A 10,514-nucleotide genomic window follows, 5' to 3' on the forward strand; every position below is an offset into this window, starting at 1 on the left:
GTGGGTGAAAGGATGGCTTAGCAGACAAATATGGAATAATCTCTTCAGATGGGAATAAGAAGGCTGGTTCTGTTGGCAGGAGTGATTCAATGGAATGTAGGGGTTCTATATTCCCAGCTTCCTGATTATGTGCCCACATGTCCCTATCCCAAGTTTCAGGATTCCATTTCTTCTCAACAAATGCCTCACTTTAACTTCATACACCATTCAAGGTTGGGAATTCAGTTGGCCAATTCTGCCACTGTTACGATAAGACCCTCAGTTCGGTTTTCGCAATATCAGCTGTTATTACAATAAATAAGACTTTCTTTCAGGGCACAAGTGGCAACTTTCAGGTCTTTTATGCAGTGCTTGAACTGTGATTCTGAGTCCTGAGCTCATCTCTTTCTTTCGCCATTTTGTCTAGTGAAACCAGGCCAAGCAACCAGCCCCCTATACTTTTCATTCTGACGAAATTATAGAAAAGTATCAAATATACAATCACCAAGAGCCTTGCTTCTCACAAATATTGGATCCACTGGTGGTGATATTTTGCATATTTCTATTGCCACCTCACGCTATGGATTAGCAGTGCCCTTTTTACTACCAAAGGCAGAATCATCAGCGCCTTTAAGACTAGCTAGACTCGAGAACCAATTCAGAAGCCTCATCCATACAATTTTGTTCCTCTAGAAGCACTCTCAGTACCAAATGTCTTAGGCTGGGTTTTCTAGAGAAGCAAAACCAGTGGGTGGGTGTGTGTGTGTGTGTGTGTTTGTATATACATACATACGTATCTATATACGTATATATGTATACATACGTATATACAGAGAGAGAAAGAGAATTCAAGGAAATGGCTCATGCAGTTGTGAAGGCTGGCAAGTCCCAAATGCATGAGTCAGGTGTCAGGCTGTAGGCTTCACCTGCCTCACTTGGTTGCAGGGGCTGACAAACTCAAAATTTGCAGGTCAGACAGCAGGCTGCTGGCTCACATCCCAAGAACTGAAGGTCAGACGATGACGAGCTGGATGCAGGACCCAGGGAGGGTGAGCTTTGCCAGAACATCTATATATACTGGGTGCAGGCTACATCCCCAAGGAAACTCCCCTCTGAACTGACTGGCTACTCACATCAGATCACAAAATGGAGGCTGATTACATATATGCCAAACCACTGAGAACCATGGCCTAGCCAAGCTGACACATAACCTTAACCATTACAGAGCCTAAGGAAACATAACTGCTAAAAGTAATGTGGTATTCTGAATGAAATCCTGCAACAGAAAAATGGCACTGGAAAAAAAACTAAGAAAATATGAATAAAGCGTGGACCTTCATTAATAAGAATTGATCAATATTGGTTCATTAATTGTAACAAATGTATCATACTAATTTAAGATCTTAATAATAGGGAAAACTTACAACCACCATGGAAAACAGTATGGCACTTCCTCAAAAAGCTAGAAATAGAAATACCCTATGAATCCAGCAACTCTACTCCTAGGTATATACCCTAGAGATCTAATAGCAATAACACTAATAGACATATGCACACCTATGTTCATTGCAGCGTTGTTCACAACAGCAAAACAATGGAAACAACCTAAGTGCCCATCAATGGGACAAATGGATAAACAAAATGTGGTATATACATACAATAGAACACTAGGCAGCTATAAAGAATGATGATGAGTGCAAAAAACATCTTATAACACAGATGAATCTGAAGGATATTATGTTGAGTGAAATAAGTCAATCACAAAAGGACAAATATATGATACCACTTGTATAAAAAGACAAAAATAGTAAACACATGGAAATCAACATTCTTTGATGGTTACCTGTAATGGGAGGAAGAAGGAGAGAGAATCACTCTCTAGACAGTAGACACTTGTTAGTTTTGATGGGAAAGACACCACCAAATGTCAGTGAAGTGAGCACAACTTAAGCAAGGTAAAGGATGACACTAAGAAATACACAAGAATAAGGGTAAATGCTATAACATATACTATTTAGCAACAACAGCAGTAATGTATGCATGTACATGTATAGGAAGGTATATGTGTGTATATATGTGAGCATCTGTAGGTGGATCTGTAGGCATATCTATACACGTTTGTGAGAACTGTACATACTATATATTCACACATATAATAAAGTACATAGGGGGCACAGTCACTTATACCTCCCAGACATAAGCAAACACCTTCCGGGATTGGTTTACTGGGTTTGAAGGCTTAGGACCATAGTCTCACGGGACACCTCAGTCAACTGGCACAACATGGTCTAAAGTTTATGTTCTACACACTAGTTTCATAAGTACTGTCTGGGGTCTTAAAAGCTTAAGAGCAGCCATCTACGATACCACTATCGGTCTCTACTCATCTGGAGCAAAACAGAAAGAAGAAACCAAAGACTCAAAGAAGAAACCAGTCTACAGGACCAACTGCCTCACCTTTCTAGAGTCCAGAAGAACTAAATGGTGCCTGGCTACCACCACAAACTGATCTGAACAGGGCCACAATAGATGGTCCCAGATAGAATGGGAGAAAATAGTAAAACAAAACTCAAAATCTTTTTTAAAAAGCCAGACCTACTGGACCAGCAGAGATCTGGGAGCCCCTGAGACTATCGCCCTGAGACACTCTTCAAACCTTGAACTGAAACTACTCCTGGAGGTCATCTTTCAACTAAATAACTGACTGAGTCATGAAATAAATAGTATCTCCCGTGAGTATTGTGCTCCTTTTATATATTAAAAATAATAATAATCATCTATTTGAGAACAAACGGTCAACATTTAACCTAAGGCAAAGTCGAGAAGGTCAGGGAGGCAGGGAAGCAAAAATAATGGAAACTGAACAACCAGAATGGAAATAAGGAGAATGCTGACTCACTGTGGAAAATGTAACCAATGTCACTGAACAGTATACACAGAAATTGTTACACAGGAGCCCAATTTGCTGTGTAAACTTTCACAAAAAAACTCAATAAAATATTATTAAAAGAATAACACAGAAAAATGAGTGTTGGATATATGGGAACTCTCTATAGTATCTTCTCAATCTTTCTGTAAATCCAAAACGCTCTTAAAAAAGTGTTTTTTTTTTTTTTATTTACCCAAAACCCCTCCACCCAAATAACATCGCTGTTAGTTTACATACTACGTATATCTTTTTAGACTGCTATATAAATGGACACATACAGGTATTTTCTTACAATGCGATCATATTGCACATAATTTTGTAACCTGCTTGTTAAGGTCACAATATATATCACATGCTTTCCAAGACATGAGTAGAAATGTGTATCACGTTTACTAGCCACAAGACAGAGTCCCTGGGTGGTGCAAATGGTTACTGTGCTCGGCTGCTAACTTAAAGTTTAACAGTTCAAGTCCACCCAGAGGCACCTCAGAAGAAAGGCCTGGTGATCTACTTCACAAAAATTGCCCAGTGAAAATGCTACGGAGCACAGTTTTACTCTGAGACACATGGCGTAGAATCAAGTGAGTTGGAATCGACTCAACAGCAACTAGTTACTGGCTATTTGTTAGTTACACGGTATTGCGCTCTATGAAGACACCATATTTATCTACCCTAACCCTATTGTTTGACATTTAATATTTTCCAGCTTTTTGTTGTTATAAAAAAATTCTACACAGCCAGCTCTTAAATGAACAGCTCTGCAAACTTACAAATTAGTGCCTTAATAAAGAACTGAGTCAAAGGATATACATGTTTTTCATACTTTTAAGAAGTGTGGCCAAAATGCCCTACAGAAAGCATGTTCAAATGTAAATATCCACCAAGAGCAGTGTATAAGAGTGCCAACTTCCCCACTCCTATTCCAATACCAGATATTATCATCTTATCACATCTATACCAATCTGCCACACCGGGGGGGTTAAAAGTTGTTTTGTGTTCATTTATAAGTAAAAAATTATGAAATTTTTTATCTTTACTATTTTATTTCTCTTTTTGTGCGATCTACTCATTCATGTCTTTTGCCCATCTTTTAGATATTAAGATCGTTTTAGGTCTCATAGAGGGTGCAAAAATATTTTTCACAATTTGCCTGGTTTTGCTCATCATTAGATCCCCTACACATGAAATACTGTCTGGCACTTAGTAGGCACTCAACTAATATGTTACATAATACTGAATGAGTAAGTTTTTTAGCTTTACAGTGTTTCTGCCAACTAGAAGCTGTATTATGTTACACTATCGATTTTTCTTTTACCTGTGCCTTTATTTGCAGTCATATCTCTTAGAACTGCTCATCCTATTTTAAGAGTGGAAAACTTCATCCACTTTTTAAAGTAGTAACTTTATAATTTCATATTTTATATTTAAGTATTTAACCCACCTAAAGCATTTAATTTTGTTAAAATTTTCAAGAAGGAGTCTCATTTTATTTTTACCAAATGGTTGGCCAATTGTTCCAACATAATTTTGGAATCCTTTCCCCACCGATTTGAAATGTCACCTTTATAATACTAACAAAACCAAATCCATCGTCATTGAGTCAATTGACTCATAGCGACTCTACAGGACAGAGTAGAACTGCCTCATAGGGTTTCCAAGGCTGTCATCCTTAGAGAAGCAAACTGCCACATCTTTCTCCCACACAGTGACTTGTTGGTTCAAACCTGTGACCTTTCGGAGCACTTAACCAGGGTTTCTGTAATACTAATAACCAAAGCCAAACCCGTTGCCGTTGAATGGATTCCGACTCATAGTGACCCTACAGGACAGAGAAGAACTGCCCCACAAGGCTTTCCAAGGAGCAGCTGGTAGATTCCAACCGCCAACCTTTTGGTTAGCAGCTGAGCCCTTAACCACTGTGCCACCAAGGCTCAATGATACTAACAAAACCCAATACTAACAGCTATCTATGTATTTGTAGATTTATCATTCTGTTCCACTGCTCTGTCTATAGCAGGATTACTTACAGTTTTGATTATCGTATCTTTATTTGCATATTCACTAGTACAAACCGCCTACCACTTTTAAGTTTTTCCTACTTTACAGGCTGATTCTTCCAAGTGAACTTTAGAATCATTTTGTTGAATTTTCAAAAGGAAATCTAGTTGGAATTATGTAAAATCACCAGCCACGTGGTCTTCTACATATTACTTAATCTCTGTGTGGCTATTTCCTTCATTAAAACGGAGATAATAGTACTTACCTCATAGGTTTGTTATGAGAACTAAATGAATTAACAAATGTAAAATACTTAGAACACTACGCTGGAAAGGTGTTAACTCTTACTAGAATTGTTAATAGCTATTATGGTCATTGCTCAATATATGTTTCCCAGATTCTGCTCCCACAAAATTAGAAGGTGAATTAAAAGGTACCATAAAACATAAGCACTGACACGGAAAATACCTAATTTATGCCTGCTACATTTCACCAGGGCTTGAATACTGATAAAATGAAGAGCTGGAGCTGGGAGGAGAGAACCAGGAGAAACACCACAGGCTGGTACGTGAAGCCTCAAAAACTTCACAAAGATTGGCCGACAAAGTGTAGAAGACTTTAGGCCCTTCCAGTCAGCCCTTATGGGGAATAAGCAAGTCCCTACTAATCAGCTGTTTTCTCATCTCCACAGTTATGCTAATAACATTTACTCTTTAATTTCTTTCCAGGAAACATAGGGACTGTACGTCTAAAAGGCAGGATTTTTTCAAATGAAGTAGTGAACAGGCCCAGATTATAAATGTTACTGATAAAGGTGAACAGGCATAGCCAGGTTATTATAACAAATTACATCCACCATGTGACCCACATCAATGTAAACAATGGGGGGGCGGGGGGCGGCAGCGACGCCAGTGGATGCTTGTGGGTTTTTCTCTTTGGGGTGAGAAGGGTGCAGTCTTGTCTCATAATAATTAATAACTTGATTTTTTGTTACATGTATAAAATTGAAATTGTGTATAAATCATACACCCACCACATTATGATGTGAAAGGGCCTTAAAATAATCTCCTCCACAGAGGTAAAATATAAAAGTGAAAATGGAGATCGAGAGTGGCAACAGGACTTGCTAATCGCAATACTCCCCAAACACCTTGAACCCAGGTCTCCTAAGGCCCAGGCCACAGCTCATTCCGAAACACCGGACAGCTTCTCCCCGGAGGCTTGCCATGCCTCGAGAGGGAGGAGTCGGAACGGACCCTCAGGCCACAGCAAAGCCGTTTGAAAACCACAGGAGACGCAGAAAGCACGTGACTCTCCGGGCCTTTTCCCTCCCACCCTCCCCCTTCCCCGCGCCAGCAGCACGCGCTGCCAACCCCGTCATGTGACCTTCACGCGGCCCCACCGCTCCCCCTGCTAGGCGACTCTTTCCAGCAGCCATTTTGCCGGGAACGTGTCGTCAGTGCTCACACCGGAGCAGGACCCCGCGAAAACCCGCGGCCAGATTGTACAGGCCGCACACGCGCTTCGAAAACCGCACTCGGGTCGTCACGGCTGAGCCGAACCTCCCTGAACACGTCGCACCCCGGGGCGCTGGGGAAACCGTGGACGCGCCTCGGTCTGAGATTGGCTTGTGGTGTCCACGTGACGCTATGTCCCCCTCCCTCCCCCTACCCACAAAAACACCCACACAGACTCTTAACACCTCGCGCCAAGGACACAGCCCCGGCGCGTGGGAAAAGACGGAGCGCGTGGCAACCAAGGCGCCTGCGCATACCTGCCGGGGCGGACCGTAGCCGTCCCACGCGCCGCTCCGCTCACGGGTCCGGGAACCCTCGCGCGGCCGGACCGCCGGGCTAGTCATTGGCGGCCAGGTTTGGTCACGTGCAAACCTCAGGCCCGCCCCTAACCGCTGATCACCTGGCACCGTGCTCGAAGCGGCTCCGAAAGTCGTTTGCACGCGGGAAAGTAGGGTAGTTACAGGACCACCTGTACTCCTTTCTGGAGTTAACATCCATAAAGGGGAAACGAAAAAACAGGGTCTCAAAACTAAGGAAGCTCACACCTACCGGTCCAACTTCGCGTACCCGTCCAGGAGCCGGGAACCATCGCCCTTGGGCGCACCCCGAAGCACGCCGGGAAACGTCTGGCGCCCCTCAGAGCGCTGCAGAGCATGCTGGGAAAGGCACTTCTCCCGATTTCTTGGCCCTCACCCCGTCGTCGTTCCTTTCATGTCCCTTTGAAAGCCTGGTCTTTGGGCTCCGAACGAGGCGGCTTGGATAATTATGGGTGTGACTGGATATAACAGGCACTTTCAGCCTCCCTCTCCCACTTGTTCAGTCTGCGTGGTCTTGGGGAAATCGCCAAACCTCAGTTCAAGGGGCAAGCATTTAGTAAGTGCATGTTGAGTGCCCCTGTGAATATGGCAAAAAAACCGGCAAGAGTATTTGCCTACAACTAAGATATCAGTTCTTCATTGTCAGTGGAAAGGAATGCTAATTTAAATACAACTTATTACAAGTCCCATTGGGAGTGAAAATAATGCCTAGAATATCTCTCGAGATAGCAGACCAGACCTTTCTAGGTAAACGTATTGTTACAGTTGGGGAAAGGGGGGAGGGGAAGGAGACGGGGGCAATTTAAAGGGGCAAGGTTACAGTTTCTGGTTCTACCTAGTACCAGGTATTATATGTTGGAACCGAGAAAAACATCAGCTGCTACTGCTGAGAAAAGATGGGCTTACGTCAAACCAAGTTAATTTTGTAACTTGTATTAACAAACTAAAAACCTAATGTTCTGTTTCCCATGAAGCCTCCACTTACCAGTTCATACCCTCTTCTTTGAACTCCGTTCCTCAGTTTTGCTAATTCCAAACTATTTTATCAGTTCACAAAGGAATGATCCAATTTGGGAGATTCGGCTAGCACTAGGTCAGACTCCGAAGAGCTCTCATTTATAGACTAGAAATTAAATGTATTAATTTATAACCAAGCCAAAATATATAGTGTCACCAACGGGGCACCGTTTTCTAGTTTAAAGGTACTCGGTAAGTCTAATTATCAGAAAATTGGTTCTTAACTAGAAAATCAAAAGAAAGGAAGATGATCGAGTGTAAAAAAAAACACTAATTACAAGTATATCTATGTTAAGCTTAAAGTTTACAAAATACTTCTATATACTTTATTACATTTAACTGTGACAACTCTGAGAAAAGAACTATACTAATATTACCATTTTCTGTGTTAGTCTTGACTGGGCACCTGGAAAATGTATTTCAACATGTTCTCCAGGCAACTCTTCCACACAACTAGGTTAGGGATCTATTGGCTATCGTGAAAAGAGTCTTGGCCTTGAAGTCAGATGCACCTGGTGTCAACTTGCAGTTCTGTCACTGTACTATAACATCGGACACGTTTTTTGTTTTTTTTTTAACTTTTTGGTCCTTGGTTACTTTAGCTGAAAATTGGAGCCAATCATACCTAGTCTTCAGACTGTCATGATGATTCTGAGATAAAAATATTTAAAAGACCTGGAACGGTTCCTTATGAATAGGAGATACTCCATAAATATGGTTAGGAGTTAGTGGCAAAGGTTGTATTTGAACCAGCATCCTGTACTCTGTCCGATATGCACACTCTTGAATCCTTTTTTTCTCCATTATTCTGTTTCTCCCCTAGACAGTGCTAGAGGCCCACTGACAGATCCTTCCACTGCAGATCTTTTATAGACTCCATGGTGACTATTGCCCATCTGTTGGGACATATTACACTATCTTCGTCCTTCATTTCAAGTTGTTGTTTTTTGGTTTCCCTAAACATATCAAAATGCCGAACCAAAGACATTGCAGTAAAACAATAATGCTTAGAGGGTGGAGGAGATGAAGGGAGGAGGAGGCATGTGTGCCTCCACTTCATGAATGTTAAAAAATGGTTTATATTTAACTACCTCAGAGCAAACAGGCCCTCGAAACTCACTCTTCCCTTCACTTACACATCAGAATGTTTCAGATGCTTTCTTCCCAGTCCCCTTCCTCCCCTTCCTCTCCTAGCTTCAGCCTTCACTTATAATAAAGTGAGGTTTTAGTTTGGGCAGGGCATCTCAAGGAGGAACAGCACCTTGGGCTTAAGGTTCTAAAATTCCACTGATGGTAGTACATCCTGGAGGGATGCTAGGGCCTGATTCATATTAACTACGTTTGCTATCTTGTTAATTTTATGGGACTCTAGAAGACCCAAAAGCCCAGTAAGTACACAAGGCAGTGTTTCTTTGAAAATGTCGTATATATAGTTTATAACACCCGTGGATTTGGAGTTCTTTTATTTTAAACACAGAAAATGGTAGCCTCCTGTCCTTTGCCTAACCTTTGCCTCTAGCACTAGTACCCCATGAGAAGAATATTAATCTATGAAGAAACTTGGGTTCTTTCCTCCCGACTCAGTTCCTAACCAAATGTTTGATTTGGATAAGTTAAAGTTTGTAGATAAATGGAAGAATTTTGTATCTCTACTTCTATGTACCAGATAGAACTTTTGTTCCAGCACGTACCTCTTTATTTTCACAAAAATGTGTATAACGTATACCAGTTGGAGAGGCAATATGAGTAAATATTACAATCGACGATATTACCATTCTAACAAATGGAAGGATTTAGCTATTTAAAAACAGATTTGGGCTTCTTTAAAAAAAACAGGCATGTTTGCTACTGTTCCAACACCTTGTTGTGTGCAGTCAAGTCGATTCCAACTCATTGCAACCATATGTGACAGAGTAGAACTGCCCCATATGGTTTCCCAGGCTGTAATATTTACTTGGATCCACAATCAATGCCCATGGAAGCAGCAGTCAGGAAATCAAAGGACACACTGCGTTGGGCAAATCCTCTGCAAAAGACCTCTTTAAAGTATTAAAAAGCAAAGATGTCATTTTAAGGACTAAGGTGCACCTGACCCAAGCCATGGTGTTTTCAGTTGCCTCATATGCATGTGAAAGCTGGACAATGAATAAAGAAGACCGAGGAAGAATTGAGGCCTTTGAATTATGGTTTTGGTGAATAATATTGAATATACTATGGACTACCAGAAGAAAGAATAAATCTGTCTTGGAAGAAGTACAGCAAGAATGCTCATTAAAAGCAAGGGTGGCAAATCTAAGGTGTATCAATTGGTCTCAACTCAAACGTGGAACAAAGGAGAATGAAGAACACCAAAGACAAGGTAATTATGGGCCCAAGAGACAGAAGGGGCCACACAAATCAGAGATTACATCAGCCTGAGACCAGAAGAACTAGATGGTGTCTGGCTACAACTGATGACTGCCCTGACAGGAAACACAACAGAGAATCCCAGATGGAGCAGGAGAGCAATGGGATACAGACCTCAAATTCTCGTAAAAAGAGCAGATTTAATGGTCTAAAACTGACACTAGAAGGACCCCGGAAGTCATGGTCCTCAGACCTTCTGTTAGCCCAAGACTGTTACCATTCCCAAAACAAACTCTTCAGACAGGGATTGGACTGGACTATAAGATAGAAAATGATACTGGTGAGGAGTAAGCTGCTTGGCTCAAGTAGACACATGAGACTATGTGGGCAGCTCCTGTCTGGAGGGGAGAT

At 41.6% G+C, this 10,514-nt stretch overlaps 1 protein-coding gene across 1 annotated transcript in view; it reads right to left on the bottom strand.

Annotated features, from left to right (window-relative positions):
• The window catches only part of MGA (MAX dimerization protein MGA), a 202,447-nt gene extending 195,707 nt beyond the window's left edge, over positions 1-6,740 (bottom strand). The window contains exon 1 of the mRNA XM_023558682.2: positions 6,681-6,740. The gene's annotated coding sequence lies outside the window, so the exon portion shown is untranslated. The remainder of the gene's footprint in view (positions 1-6,680) is intronic.
• Between the last annotated feature and the right edge of the window lie 3,774 nt (positions 6,741-10,514).

The sequence above is a fragment of the Loxodonta africana genome, chromosome 10 (assembly GCF_030014295.1).
Source record: "Loxodonta africana isolate mLoxAfr1 chromosome 10, mLoxAfr1.hap2, whole genome shotgun sequence".
In the NCBI taxonomy this organism is placed as follows: Eukaryota; Metazoa; Chordata; class Mammalia; order Proboscidea; family Elephantidae; genus Loxodonta; species Loxodonta africana.